The sequence below is a fragment of the Vombatus ursinus genome, unplaced genomic scaffold (genome assembly GCF_900497805.2).
Source record: "Vombatus ursinus unplaced genomic scaffold, bare-nosed wombat genome assembly UNPS02015406.1, whole genome shotgun sequence".
Classification (NCBI taxonomy): Eukaryota; Metazoa; Chordata; class Mammalia; order Diprotodontia; family Vombatidae; genus Vombatus; species Vombatus ursinus.
Window position 1 is genome coordinate 629,718 of NW_020955184.1, and position 15,672 is coordinate 645,389.

General features: G+C 35.4%; 1 long non-coding RNA gene across 1 annotated transcript; it reads right to left on the minus strand.

Moving 5' to 3' along the window:
• Positions 1-1,985: 1,985 nt before the first annotated feature.
• Positions 1,986-15,371, minus strand: LOC114032173. The gene is made up of 3 exons (XR_003567811.1): positions 15,209-15,371; positions 5,740-5,829; positions 1,986-2,946 (listed from the first exon to the last, which is right to left on the minus strand). It is a non-coding gene; the product is annotated as an uncharacterized LOC114032173 (long non-coding RNA).
• Between the last annotated feature and the right edge of the window lie 301 nt (positions 15,372-15,672).

The window sequence follows — 15,672 nt, forward strand, 5'->3', positions numbered from 1 at the left end:
TTATTCTGAGAAGAGTTCTATAATTTTTACAAGACTGCCAAAAGGGTCTATGACACAAACAAAGGTTAAAGATTCATGTGAGAGATGCCTTAAGCACTAAAAAATTAATTGACTCCCACAGTTAAACAGATAATATTTGTCAGATTTGGTCCCAGATCTTCCTGATTGTAAGACCAGCTATCTGGCACTATGCCATGCTGCCTCTCAATGAGCCAATTTTATTTCACCCCCAAACTCCTTCCTCTTTCAAACTTAGATAATTTTGTAGAAAACATTATCATACTTCTTGTCACTATCTTTACAACTTCAGAGGTGTCCTTGACTCTTCAATTTCTTTGACCCCCTCATATCCAATCACATGTCACCACATTTCTCAAATCCATTTACTTTTCTTCACTCTTATTGTCACAATCCTAGTCCAGGTCTCCATTATTTCTTACCTTAATTGTTGGGGGGAAAAAACCCTCCTAATTAGCCATCCAATGTCTAGTTTCTCCCTACTTCAATTCATGGCCTCCATGCTGCCAAATTAACATTGCTACAAGTTTGACCAATGTCATGCTCAGGGGCTTCCTGTTGCCTGGAAGACAAAATACAAATGCCTCAAACTAGAATTTTAGGTCAATCACTTTCTGTTTTCCATCTATCTTTCCAGATTATTTCCTATTATTCTGTTCTATTCCATTCCTGTTATACATGTCATTTCCTTCTCTATGCCTTTGCAAAATTTCCCCAATGCCTAGAATTCACTGCTTTTTCACCTCCACTTTTGGAGTCTGTAGCTTCTTTCAGGATTTGGCTCAGGAGTAACATCTTATAGGAAGATTTTCCTGTTCACCAGTTGTTATTACTCTATCCCTCCTAAAATTACTTTCTATATTATTATCATCTAGTAGAATGTAAGCTCTTTAGGGAAAGAATAGTCTCATTTTTCTCTTTTTATTCCCAGCACCTAGCACAATCCCTTGCATACAGCAGTTGTTTATGAATTGATTGATTTATGTCCATTATTTTCACTCTTCATCAACAATCTTTCCTTAATCTTTTGCAATATTCTCTTCTTATTGAAGTCAAAAGGGAACTTTTCATCACCTCACAGAATCACAGATTTTGAGAATTGTCATTGGTGGTCATCTAGTTTAAACTATAAATGAAAGGAATTCTCGTTATAACATGACAGACAAATGGTCCTCTAACCTGCTTTTGAAAGACCTCCAAAAGAAAAAATCCACTACTTCTGATGCAACCTATTCCATTTTGGGATAACTCTAATTGTTAGGAAGGTTTTCTGACATTAAGCCTACTTGTCCCTCTTTGTATCTTATCTTTGATATCTGATTCTGCATTCTGGGACCAAACAGGATAGAGACAGGGATAGGGACTTATCAATACCCTTTCTAAAATGTGCACTCAGAATTGAAAACAATACTCTAGTGTACAGTGTATCCCAGTACAATACAGTGGTACAATCATTACCTTATTCCTGGAATTTCTGCCTTTCTCGAAGTTGCCCAACATAGCACTAAACTTTTTTAGCTGCCACATCACATGGTTGATTCATAGTGAAATTGTTGTCAACCAAGATCCGCGGAAATTCTCGAGACAAACTGTTGTCCAATCATGCCTCCACCATCTTGTATTTGTGAAATAGATGGGTTTTTTTTTTTTGGCCCAGTTGTAAGGATTATATTTATCCCTGTTGGATTTCAGATTTAACCCAATGTTCAAGTCTGTCAAGATTTTTTTTTTTGATTCACACCCATGTAGTTTTTTGCTTTCAAGGTTTCTCTTGCCTTTTATTTTTGTTTAAAGATTAAAGCGCTGATCTTTTCATCAGGAATTCTTCAAAGTTCTCTATTCTATTAAAGTTAATTTTTCTCTAGTAGGATTATATTCAGTTTCATAGGATAAATTCTTTGTTCTAAACATTTTTCTTTTGTCTTTTGCAATATCATATTGAAAGATTTCTTTTTATTCTTATTATTGTATGATTCTGACTTGGTTCCTTGGTACTTGAATTCTTTCTTTCAGGTTTCTTGCAGTGTTTTTTCTTTCTTCTGGAAACTGAATTTTGTCTTATACCACTGGGGGTTTTCAATTTAGGAAACAACTAACCTAAAAAAAACAGGTTGAGGAGATATAATTGAAAAATGTTCTGATATTATTTCATAGAATCATTGAATTCTATTCAACTTTTTGAATTGAATTCTGAATTGAATTCTGCTGTATTCGATTTTTCTTGGAGCTCATTACTTGGATCTTGTTTTCCATTTCTCTTCTGAGCTGTTTATTCTCCTTCAAATTTTTTCTTCAACAGCTCTAATTTCATTTAAAAAAAAATCTCATGTGATTTCTTTTATCTACTCTTCTAATCCTTGTAGCCAAGTCATTCTTTTTTTCCTGAAGATTTACTCATACTTATTGTAAAGTCATTCTTTTCTGTTTCCTCATATCTCCAGAATAATTCTTTAAATTCTGACTTTGTGTCGGATTTGAGCTCTCTTTACTCCTACAGCCTTTGACAGGGTGGGCCTACTTTGTCTTCCATGCAGTTTGGATGCACTGCCATGACTCTGCAATAGTTCTGGGTGGAGTGGTTGGGACCAAGTTCCACCCCCTGCCAAGGTCTCTGGCTTCAGTCTACATCTCCAGGTAGCGCAACATTGGTGTTGGCCTTGGCCCTGTGTCTGTCTTCTTCAGCAACTGGAAATTTATGAAATTCTTTATGAAAAACTTTGCTAAGATCTAGATAAATTATATTTAAATATTAATGACAATGGTTCAGTTAACACATCAGTCAGTTCTTTCAGATCCCAGGGATGTAGTTAAGTTGGGCCAGATGACTTGAATACATGAAGGACAACCAATTGCTCTTTTATTCTCACTCTACTTTTATTTTTGGTATCAACTCTCTGTTAGCCATTTTGGTTTTGTCATGAAAAAAATCTATTTGAGAGAGAAAACAGAAGCAAAAAAAAAAAAAGAATTAAGCAGAACTGTTTTCTGTCTGTTGTCAGTAATCATCATCCTATCCACCCTAAGCAAAGGTCTTACCTATCTTTGATTCTTAGTTTTATTTAAACACAGCATTAAAAAAAGAAGCTCAATCTCTTTTTTTCTATCCATATCTAGCCAAATTTGGCTCACTCTGTTTTAGCATTCCTCACTCTTTTTATGTTTTATTTATTAACTTTTTGAAATTCTGAACTTAAGAAGTACCAAGTAAGATGAATATTTCCATATGCAAAATAGAATAGAAAAAAGAGAATTATACATGTAGCTGTGAATGTGTACTAAACAAAGCTTGTTTTTTTCTTTTTGAGTGTATGTAAGAGCTCTTCTGGTAAGGTTGGATCAGTTGCCTTCAAGGAGGCCTAAGTTGATGAAGACTCTGGGAGTTCTATTTTTGAGCAGGAGGATTTTTATCTTAGGATCAGAAATGAAGGGTGGGTGTTCCAGAACATTGGGCACAGGAGAAGTTTGAAAAGTTTCTCTGGAGAAGGTCAAGGCAGGAGTCAGAGAGAGAATCCTTAGAGAGTGGCAGCAGAAGATGCTGACTCTTCCCTGGAGATTTAGAAGCCTCATAGGGGCTAGAATCTTTTTCTTTTCCTGACTTGTAGTTTGGCTTAGTAAAAGAATTCAGTAGAGTGACTGAATTCTGGCTCTTTGAAGAAACTGCTAGGACAATGGTGAATCTGCTCCACTCTCTACTTCTCCCTTTGTTCTATTATCCCAAAGGCAAGGTTGATTGCTAAAGATTTCTTTGCTATTTAAACATTTTGCCGACTGGTTCTTTACTTTTTAAAAATAGATTGATATTCAAAGCAAAGATAATTAATTATAAAGGCTTTCTCAGTTTGTATTCTTGTTGTAGAGACTGAGGGAAAGAAAACTTGTGTGTGTTTAAGGACCTACTATTCTAATGGCTGGGAGATTATAATCTCAGTTTAGTGATCATTTGGTTGACTAGGGGCTTCAATCATTTCATGAATATTATTTGAAATTTGTATTTAAGGTTTTTTTTTAAAGCTTTGAGAAAAATGAAGCCATTTGGAACTAGGACCTTCTACCTACACCTAAGCTAAAACCCTCTTGAGCTAATATTATTATTTCCAAGCAGATTAGCCACTTTGTGATTTTTCTCCACCCATAAAAGAGATGAGGAGAGGAGTAGAGATATCAAAAGTGGGTCATGCCCTGAGCCAGATACAATGACTTCTTATGGACAACATACATAACAAATCCAACATGATGTTTTCAAGACTGTCCTGCCTTCCTGACTGTGTTTCTAATAGTTCTTGTGTCTATTCTCTTCTGTGTGTTTTTTTTAATGCTTCAATGATTCCCTTTTCTAATTCTTCTTAAAAATAAAGATAATTATATCATTAACCTTCCTTGTCCTTCACAGCAATCCCCACCCCAAATCAAAAAACATATGCATAGTCAAACAAACAAATCTCCACATTAAACTTGGCTAGAAATGTAGGTCTCATTCTTCACTTTGAGTTCATCATCTATCTGTCATCTTTCTCTGGGTTGTGCTCACTTCATTCTATATCAATTCATACAAATATCCCCAGGTTTGTCTGAAACTGTCTTTTCTTCATTCCTCACAGCATAACAATATTCTATTATCTATATATCTATTATCTATATACCACAATTTGTTGTCATTTCCCCATTTGATGGTCACCGCCTTGGTTTTCAATTCTTTGCCACCAGAGTGGCAAATTCAATGTATAAGTGGGTCCTTTTCCTCTTTTAAAGAAATCTCTTTAGGTGTACCTAATAGTAGTATTGATGAGTTAGTGAGTATGCATAGTTTTGTGACTTTCGGGGCAGAGTTCAAAATTGCTTTCCATAATGGCTGGACCAATTCTCAGCTCTGCCAATATTGTACTAGTGTGCTTGTTTTCCCGGCATTGTCATTTTCCTTTTTTTTGGCCTTTATTTCCATAATTATTAAAAATTATTAAAAATTGAAGAATCTTATATGCCTGTTGATAGCTTGTATTTCTTACTTTGAGAACTGTCTCTTTATATATTTTGAAACCACTTATCTTTTAGGTAATGGCTCTCATTCTTATAATTTTGAATGAGGTCCTTATATATCTTGGATATCAGACATTTATTGGTTAAAACTGGCTTCAAAGTGTTTTTTTTTTAACTCCACAGTTAACTATTTCCCTTCTAATCTTAATTCATTGCTATTTGTATAAAACCTTTTAAATTTTATGTAATCAAAACTGTCCATTTCATCTTCTGTGATTCTGTCTCTTACTTGGTCATGAACTCCCAGAGTGAAGCTTGCTACATCCTCAGGATTCCAGTGTATCTCTGAGGGACAACGGAATTAATTTTTCTAATGGTGTCAGCCTGAGTCCCTATTCTGGTGGACTCATCTAACTGCTAGTCATCAATGATTAATGTCCCCATTCCATTTAACCAATTAACATAAAAGAGACATTTACTGCAAAGATATTAAAGCTTAAAACTGCACTAAGACTTTTGGGACACCCTCTATAACAAAGACAGAAATACTAACATTTTCCCTCAATACCTGGGACAAGGGAAGGAGAAAACATATTGTCCCCTATGCCACCTTGATCTCTGGAGAGAATAGCCTCAACCTAAGGAAGTTTCTACATAGCATTAGCCCTATCAAGTTTACTTGCAAAAGCAGTATAGCTGATGGATGTAAAATTTGCATCTCTGCTATTGCTGGACTTTACTCCTCACCAACTCTACAGCTGCCAGACTTCTGGAGGCTGACTCTCTTGACTTTCAAAGTTCATGAGGTTATTCATAGTCATCTTCAATCTTCTCCACCTAAAAGTAGGAAAGAATAGATACAACAGAGAGAGAAGTAATATCAGGTTAGTCAGTTAGTCAACTACTATGTGCCAGGTAGTAAGCACTGGGGATACAATGAAAGGCAAAAAATATTCTCTGCTCTCAAGGAGCTCAGAATCTGATAGGGAGACAACATGTAAATAATTGTGTATAAACAAAATATGTACAGTATAAAATGGGGATAATCTCAGAGAGAAGGTGCCAAGATTAAGGAGGGCTGGGAAAGTCTTCTTGCAGAAAGTGTGACTTTTGATGAGACTTGAAGAAAGCTAGGCAAGCCAAGTGATATAGATGAAGAAGGAGAGTATTTCAGGCATGGGAGATAGCCAGTGAAAATTCTGGGAGTCAGGACATGGATTGCCACATGTAAGGAACAGCAAAGAGACCAGTATCACTGGATTATAGAGTATGTTAAAGGGAGTAAGGTCTAAGAAAACTAGAAAGGCAAGATAAACTCCAAATGGTCACGTGACTTAGACATAAAGGGTAATACCATAAACAAATTAGTGCAGCAAGGAAAAACCTTGGAGACAATAGAGAATTTATTGAGTAGCTGAGGTGAAATGATCATATCTGTACTTTAGGAATATTAGTTTGACAGCTGAGTAGAGGATGGAGTACAGATGGGAAGAGCACTAAGGCCCCTCCTCTACAAGGAGGTGCTCAGAGGCTTTTCTTACCACTACTAGATATAGAATGTCTGCATATGATCCAAATTGGGGTGGGGGGCAGGGAACTTTAATCATCCATCATCATTTCTTTCTAGAAGCAGGCCTCTTCCATCTGGAGCTTTCCCCCTGGTATACTGCTTTTTAGTTTGGAATCTGCTACTGCTAACTTCCCTTCCTTCATATTTTCATTATTTCCCTAATAAATAAATTAACTTATTTAGTCCTATCATTTTTATTTTCATGACTCAAATTGATATCTCTCCAATTATCTAGGCATTTTTATTTTTAAAGTATTTTAAAATTACATTTATATACTTCTTTTATGTATCTTGGTAGGTAGACTTTTATATATATTGTAGTTATTTAGAATGCATTTTCTTTTTCTATTTCTTCTTGCTGAGTTTTATAGGTAATATACAAAAAGAGTCCAGGGATGTGTTGCTAAATGTTTAACGACTGGCTTGCCAAAAGAAAAAAAATACATTCAACACACTTTTAAGTTTTATCTGCATTAATACATTTTCTCAACCACTTTCTTAATTCTAGGCAATTAACAAAGTAGTAAATCAAGCCGTGATTTGTAGCATTTGCTGATTTCTGAGGTGTGTACATTAACACTGAAAATTTAACCAATGGGATCTCAAGAAGTTGGTTTGAGCTCATTCCTGTATGCTCCTAAAAAGGGTGATACCTTATACATTCTGAAACTATTTTCAAAGATTGTGTCACACTCCTATTCATCTTCTGATATCAGGCCAACCTTCCATACTTTTCTTTTTAAAACCTAATTTGGTTGGTGAGTTGGTGATTTCTCTGTGCAACCCCACAAATCTTATTTTTCCTCTTCAATTTTCCTCTTTGTGTCTTCAAAATTTCATGCTTGAGCATTTCCCTCCTCTTCTGGGCTGACTTTTCCTCTAGAATTTTAGTTTATGGAATATCCTTCCTATTCTTCCTTTGAACCATTTCAAATCTGCTTTCCTAAAACTTTGAGCACATATCAAATATTCTTGGATTTCCTCTCCTTCCCTAACACAAACTTTAGGAGGAAGTAATCTCTTCCTCCTAGACAATTGTATTATAGGTTGATGAATTTTCATAATTTTCCCCTGAACAACGAGTTCCCTTTTTGTAAGTGAGAATCAGATCCAGAATAACATTTCTCCTTGTTTGTTCCTCTACCTTTTGAAGGATGAAATTATCATCAAGTTAAAGCAAGAAGATTTTAATTGTTCTGTTTTTGACAAAAAGATAGTTCCAGTACATAAAAAAAAATTCAAGTGCCATATTCACTATCGTAGTGAGGGATGTAGTTTATCAGGGCATCATTGATAAATTGACTTACCCCTAGCCTAGATGGTGAAATTACAGAAGATAAAGAAAAGAGACAACAGAACATTAAGTTCTTACACAAAGTCTAAAGACACTCTCTAGTCAAAACTGATGGAATTAGAGAGCAGCTAGTCATTGTCTGGCCAATGATTGAGCCATGCCCCTAATGATCCTTTAAAAAGCAAGACACACTTTCTAATTTGGCAGTAGAGGCAGAATGTGGCTCTGAGAAGTGTGACCTCTGGCAACAGGGAAGAGAACTAGTTACAAAAGAACATACTTCTTGAGAGTAAACTCTTCCTTGTCTCTTGGAGGAAGGAGAGCAATAGTACAGGAATAGTATTTTTGGCCTCTCTCCCAATCCTGGGTCTTACAGCAATTCTTTCTTTGTTCACCTTCAGCAAAAAAGAGACCTTGATTTGACTACTTAATACCTTTTGTACTCACTTCAGTTCAGTTCAGTCCAGCAGCCAATCAAAAAACTTTTCTTCACCACGAAGTAGACAGGAAACAGACTTATAATAGATGCTCTGAAGTGAGGTGCAGGGCCTTCCATTCTATGTCATGCCATCTTTCCAGAAGCAGCTAACTGAACCACCCCCTCTCAATCTCCCATCACCATGAGTTGCCAGCAGGCAGAGTCCATTGTACATGTTCCCCAGTCTGGGCCATAATTTGTAAAGATGGATGTGGATGTGGAACAATACAGACAATGTCAGATTGTTCTGATACATAGGTTGTTTTTACTGCACTTTTCCTCCTTTTTATTCTTTGTTGCAATGGATGAGTGATATCAAAAGATATCAATTACAATTTTGTTTAAAAATCCTGCTAGAACTGCTTTCAGGACTTTGGGTAAGTCACTTAATTTCAGTTTCCCCATCTTTAATAATGAGGTAATTAAACTAAATGATTTCTAGAGTATCTTACAGTTCTAAATTTCTATGATACTATGAGAATGTGCTGTTCAAAAATTTTGAATGATTTCCCATTATTTCCAGGATAAAATCCAGTGACTTGGTGAAGTCCATGACCTGAATGAATCTACCACTGGTCACAATGTCATCTACATGTATGAAGGATTTGGGAAGGTGGGGTGGTTTACAAATATTTAAGCATCATTAAAGAAGGAGGCTATAGAATAGTTACAAATTAATTGGCAACTGGAAGTACTTTGGCATAGAAATAAAGTAGAATGATTTGATTTATATTTTATGGATGAAATGGGAGGATTTGGCTGTGGTATGGATAGAGGGGGAAGGATGGAGAGGAGGAGAATGAAAGTGAAATATAGGGATAGCTGTGGGTGAAGTTAGGCAAGAAGGAGGGTGAAAAACTTATTTTTGCTCTGCTCTTTTGCCATGTTAAATTTCACAATCCCATTCGGAAATAAAGAAAAATACCATTCAACATGTAAAGTTTTACTGGGACAATAGTTTTGCTACGGAGAAAAAGTAGGAGATTTGTGATAGGTTGAGGAGAAATGGTTGAGATAGTGGAAGGAAAAAAGGTAGTCATATAATATGCATATAACTGGTAACTGAAATAATAAGGCCAGATCTCTGGAGGATAATCTTAGTAAAGGGTTGTGGATTTTGGGTATTCTAAATGTTAGGGCATGGGTGGGGAACCTGCAGCCTCGAGGTCACATATGACCCTCTAGGTTCTTAAGTGTGGTGCTTTAACTGAATCCAAACTTCACAGAACAAATCCCTTTAATAAAAGGATAAAAATAAAAATAAAAATAAAAATAAAAACCTCTCTAAATTAGGGTTAGCGTAGGGTTAGAGCAATAGTGTTCAAAAAAGGGGAGGGCAGTAGCCATGGCATGACACCAGTGTGTATGATGAATCAATCAGAGAGCGGAGGGAGGAGTTACATCTCACTTGTCCCATGACAGTCAATCACTGGCTTGTTTCCAACAGAACTACACATTCCAGTTACCCACTATGGCTCAACATATCTCCATTTCATCCCTTACAGCTGCTGACCTCCTGTTGGACTTCAGTATCAGATCCCCAAAGAAATTATAACCTAATCATCTGGGTTGAGCAGCTGGGCAGACAAAATTCCTGCTCAGATCACTTTGTGGCTGTGGCAGGGGCCAGACTCCTTGCTGCAAGTTAATGGTCAATGAGTAAGTCCTCTCCCTCCTAACTAAATTTAGGTGAAAACAAGTCACTTGAACTGGATGAATAGGCATAAGTGCACAGCAATTTGTATGAGAGATTTCATTACAATTCTTATTTTTGTTAAGAATGAAAATGGATTTTTACTGGGACTAGTTAACAAATTGTATTCCTCTAATGCAGTAGCCTTCAACCTTTTTGATCATTTGTTTCATCAGTAACCAGTCACCCAGATTTGAAACTTCAATTTTATTCTCAACTCCTAATTTTCCCTTATCCCACATATCTAATTAGTTGCCAAATCTTGTCATTTCTGCCTATATAATATCTCTTGAATCTATCCCCTTCTCTCTACTTACACAGTCACTACTATAGTTTAGGTCCTCATTACCTTTCACTTGTATTATTGAAATAGCTTCCAGATTAGTTTTCCTGATCGTCTGCATAGCTGACAAAATGATTTTCCTGAAACAAGGCTTAACCATGTCACTTTCTTACTCAATAAACTCTAGTGGCCCCTCTTGACTCTGGGATTGAATATTATTTCATTTTTATCACATCTCTTTAATTTCTACTTTTTATGATGAACATCATTGAATATGATTGTACATTTACATAATTTACAAATAAATAAATATATTTTGAATTTTTGCTCAAAATTTTTTTTACTAATGGGGCAAATAATCCTGCATTGGAGGTATATAGTTTATTAACTAATCCCAGTAAAGATCCACTGTCATTCATATGTTTAGGAGTATTTTACAATGTGCAATCCAATCTGAAGTCTCATCAAATTAAACCAACCAGGGTCTGCTACATATGCATAAACTTTAAATAGTAGTCTTAAAAGGAGATTCTCTTGGTCTTTCTTATAGCTTGGATAGGCAAGATACTTCTTCTGATTTTTTTAAATCCCTCTTTCACATGCTCTTTCAGAAAAAACATCATAGGCTACTTAGAATTCCCAAAGACCAAAATGCAAATATTTCTAAAGGTGAATTACTTCCATCTAACTTGTCTGTCCTATAAATGATTTGTAAACAATTAAATGATTCATTTGTTGATGAGGCTTAGAGTATGACAACTATGTTTCTTTGTCTGCCATTCTTTATCCCATTTCTAATGGTTATTACCCATCTTCCTGATTATCAGTCTATCTATCTACCTACTTAACTATCTATTTATATATCTATATCCAAGTATACATATACATATATACATAGAAACACACATATATCACAAACCACTGAAGTACACAGATCAAGTATTCTTGTCCCTATTTGACAGATTAGGAACTAAGAGGTTAAGTGACTTATCTATGTCATATAACTAGTATCAGAGCCAGGACTCAAACATAGCACCTTTGAATCCAAGTCCACTCCATTTTTCACTACATCATGGATGTCTGTACATACCAGCATACCCATCTTAGAATTGTGACAGGGCCACCACACTTTACAATTTTCTTAGTGTATTGCCCCTTAAATTTAAGGCATTTACTAAACACTTTGCTTTCATGATGATGATATGCCCTACAGGGACATAAGAGGAAATTGGGCCAAATATTAACTATCTTCTCTCCTTTTTCCCAACTCTTTTATTTTAATCACCCGACAAGCACTTTTCAGTGTCTGCTACGTGCCAGTTTCTGTACTAGGTACTGGGGAAACAAAGACAAAAATGAAACAATCCCTGCCCTCAAGTAGCTTATATTTTTGTCAGAGGAGACAACATGTACGCTTGTAAATATATGCAAAATAAATGCAAAGCGATTTTAAAACTTCCATAAACTATTTTTTAATTTAATTTTTTTATTTAACAAAGATCTATTTTTCTCCTTCCTTCCTCTTCACCTCCCTCCTTAAAAAAAGAAAGAAAAACAAAACTCTTTTTAACAAATCTTCATAGTCAAGCAAAACAAATTCCCATATTAGCCATGTCCAAAAAAATTGTGCCAATCTGCACCCTGAGTCTATCACTTCCCTGTCAGATGGTAGGCAGCATGTTTCATCTTGAGTTCTCTAGAATCTTAATAGAGAGCTTAAGTCTTTCAAAGTTGCTAGTACAGAGCAATTTTAATAGATATCTATAAACTACCTATATGCATATGCACCAAGGAATTTGGTGATCATCATTCAATATATATTGGTAAAATGTAGGGGCAATGTCTTAGTAAGTGAGAGAAGAGTAGCACTGATTTCATTTATGTTGGTATTGTTTGACTTGGGGTAGAATTGGTCAGTATGAATGTGAAAGTGCTGTGTGGGGATGAGATGAAAGTTGCTAATATTTAGGATTTCATACTGCTGGCAACAACTATAATCCAAATAATACAAAAATGGTGTCAATATCTTTATAACAAAAACGTGTGAAGTTGAGAAAAACTCTGAAAACAACAATTGCTTTTCACTTTTGATTGGAATATGCTTGTAAGAGATCATGAGAATCTCCCTAATGCAGTATGTACCTCTTGTGTGTTAATCAAAATGCCTTTTTTCCCCCAGATAAAATGGACAAAGAACTGGACTCAGAACTGATTAGGAGGAGATTGAGCCAGATCTCATTTTAAGAAACTGTACAGTGCTTTTAATGTTCCTAAGTTGATCACTGCCACTAGAGTCCCTCCCCCTTTTAAACAACATTATTTTACTATTCTTGCTCTGAATTATATAAGAGCACAATCTTGCAAAAAATCAAAATTGCAGGTGATTCAAGGAAAGAGAAAAAGAATTACAGAATTTGAAAACTGTAAGTACAACCCATAACCACAAAAAAATATCCCAACTAGTCATCCTGCTTAAAAACCCCTGAGGAAGGGGACTCTACCACTTCTAGATGTGATCCATTCCACTTTTGGACAACTGCAATTGTTAGGAAATTTTTTCCTTACATCAAGCCTAAATTTACCTAACTTCCATCCTTTGTTCCTAGGTCTGCCCTCTGGGCACAAATGGATTCTTATCCCTTCTTTATGGGATAACCCTTTCAATACTTAAAAGATACTTAAATTCTCCATGAGTCTTCCCTTGTTTAAGCTAAACAACCTCAGTTCCTTCAACTGATCCTCCTGCATGTCATGGTCTAAAATCCTTCACCATCCCAGTTGTTATCCTCTGGACACTGTAGATCCTCTTCATATAGCATGGTTCCCAGAACTAAACACAATAGTACAAGAGCTATCTGATGAGATACAGTTCAATGGGACTATCATTACCTTATTCCTGGAAGCTATCCTTCTCTATACAGTCAAAGATTGAATCAGCTTTTTTTTTTTTTTTTTTTTTTTGGGAAGGGGGGCAGCTGCTACATTATGCTAAAAATGTTAGATAGCACAGAGGTAAACAAGGAGCCCTGGGATACTCTACTGGAGGCCTCCGACCATGTTGATATTGAACCATTAACAACTACTCTGAGTCTGGCCATCCAACCATTCTGAATTCATTTGACTGTATTATTATCTAATCCATATCCTTCCATGTTCTCTGCAAAATGCTGTGAGGTACTTTATGAAAAACCTTGCAAAGGCCCAGGTAAAATGTTATCTATAGTATTTCCCTTATCTACCAATTTAATTAACCTTCTAAAAAAGGAAATGAGACATATGGTAGGTATAAGCTATTTATTAGCAAGAATGACTAACGTTGAGTGATATAAAATGTCATCAAAATCATGTATGGCCTGAAAAGGAAGTAGATTTTGTAGTGAAGATGAGAGATAATAGACTGCCAGTGTGTACAAGTATAAATTAAATATTGAAAAGACCAGATACTCTATGGAGGACTTGTAGAAAGATCTAGAAAAGAATTAGACAGCATGAAAGGAAACATATAGGTCTGCATCTGCACTGACAAAGGGAATACTTATGTTGATATTAATCCATTAAAATATTGGAGGTCTCCTGAAAGTTACATAAAACTGGTTTAAAGTTTCTCCAGGGGAAATGAGGACATTAAGTTGGGTATACTATAGGCATAATTTACTAAATTAATCTTAATGCCTTAAATTCTACATTTAAAAAGAAGTGTAAGATAATGCAATGTATAACCAAAGGATGTCATGGAATCTTCAATGGGAGTTTTTAAGTAGTTACCTTTGGAGTTGTTTTGAATGCAGTATGGTCAAGCGTCAGATTAAGTGATACTTTCAGATCCAGTTGGCACATGTTCTGCACTTATTTCGTGATTCTAAGCATATACTTTGACTCAAATTTTGTTCTTCCTTAATCTGACAAAAGCATTAAAAATCTAATTTGGGTAATTAATATATTTAGTTTTAGATAACTGGATCACATTCTTATTTATTTTCATTTTCAATAAAATAATTTGTTCATCTTTTTTTTTTAGAAATGTTAAATGAAAATCTATTTTTTTGCTTACTTTTTTTTCCATTGGTTTGTTATCATGGGTAGCTCATGAAGAGGGCTAGGTTATAAGGAATGGAGGTTTGTATTGTCTTAAAAAGAGCACTGAAATATTTGAATTCTTTAAACACATAAAAAGAATTATAAAGACTTCAAACAGATCTTAAGAAAAAAAGTGGCTAGTATTTGATTCTAATTACAGTGCATACCTCACCACTGCTTATATTGAATTTTTATTGGCCCTAATTTCCTTATTTTCAAGAATCTCTAAGAGAAAAGCACAAGTAGAAATAAAAATCTGCAGATATGCCATTGTATTTGCAGCAGTGTTATCTTACGGTAGATCATCAGAGAATTAAATGTCCCAGAAAAGGTGTCCTTATCCTCTGTTTATAAACAAAATAACAAGCATTACAGATGTGTAAAAATATTGAATCTGCCATGGGTTTGTATCTTTAAGGAAGCAGTACTACTGTCCTTCATAGAAAAATTATTTATTCTCCTCATGCATAGGTATTCCACTTCTAAGATAAAAATTTCAAGCACTGGGAACAGTAGGAGCTTGGAATTGCAAGAGTTACAAAGTTAGAGGCAGTGGTGACTCCATTAAGATAAGGGGAAAAAAGGGGTGGAGCAAGGGAACAATACACCAAAGTATTTTCTTTCATATATCTTGGTTCAAATTAAGGTTAAATTCCAAAGGAGGATGTGTGTTTCCCCATATGGAAACTTAAAGGACCTCGCCTTTGTTTCCATTTTCCCAGAGAAGATATATGTTAATACAAACAAAGCACTTAGTAATAAATTTAACTTTTATAGGATGACTAATGCCTTCTATAGAGATAAAGCAGACTCTTAGTTACCTGAGTTGAATCCAGGTTTCAGGAATTATGCCAAGGGTAGAACAAAATTTTGGTTCCTATGGAGAAGGTTGCAGTAATTTGGTTGAGGGAGTAGAAAAAACTTTGGCTTTTAAGGTTTCATTGGAAGAAGTCATTGTGAACATGATTTGACTTTTGTGTACTTTGGAAGGACAAAGAGGTGAGGTAAGCTTGCCAAAATTTGAACCTGTGCTTTTGGACAACTGTCAATAGAGCAAATGATATTTATACAAGGAGGTGAAACTGCAAAGGTTCTGTGAGCAGCAAGAGTTTGTGAACTAGCCTAGAAATAGACCAGTTAAATACAGGTCTTGAAGTCAAGCCATTCTAACACCTATCCATAAAAAAGACTAACCAAGCAACCTGGACTTTAAGCAGGAAATATGAAAGAAATGAGCCTCTCTTTCCTGGAGAGGCTTGGTTTATGCTTAAAAGCAAAAATGAGA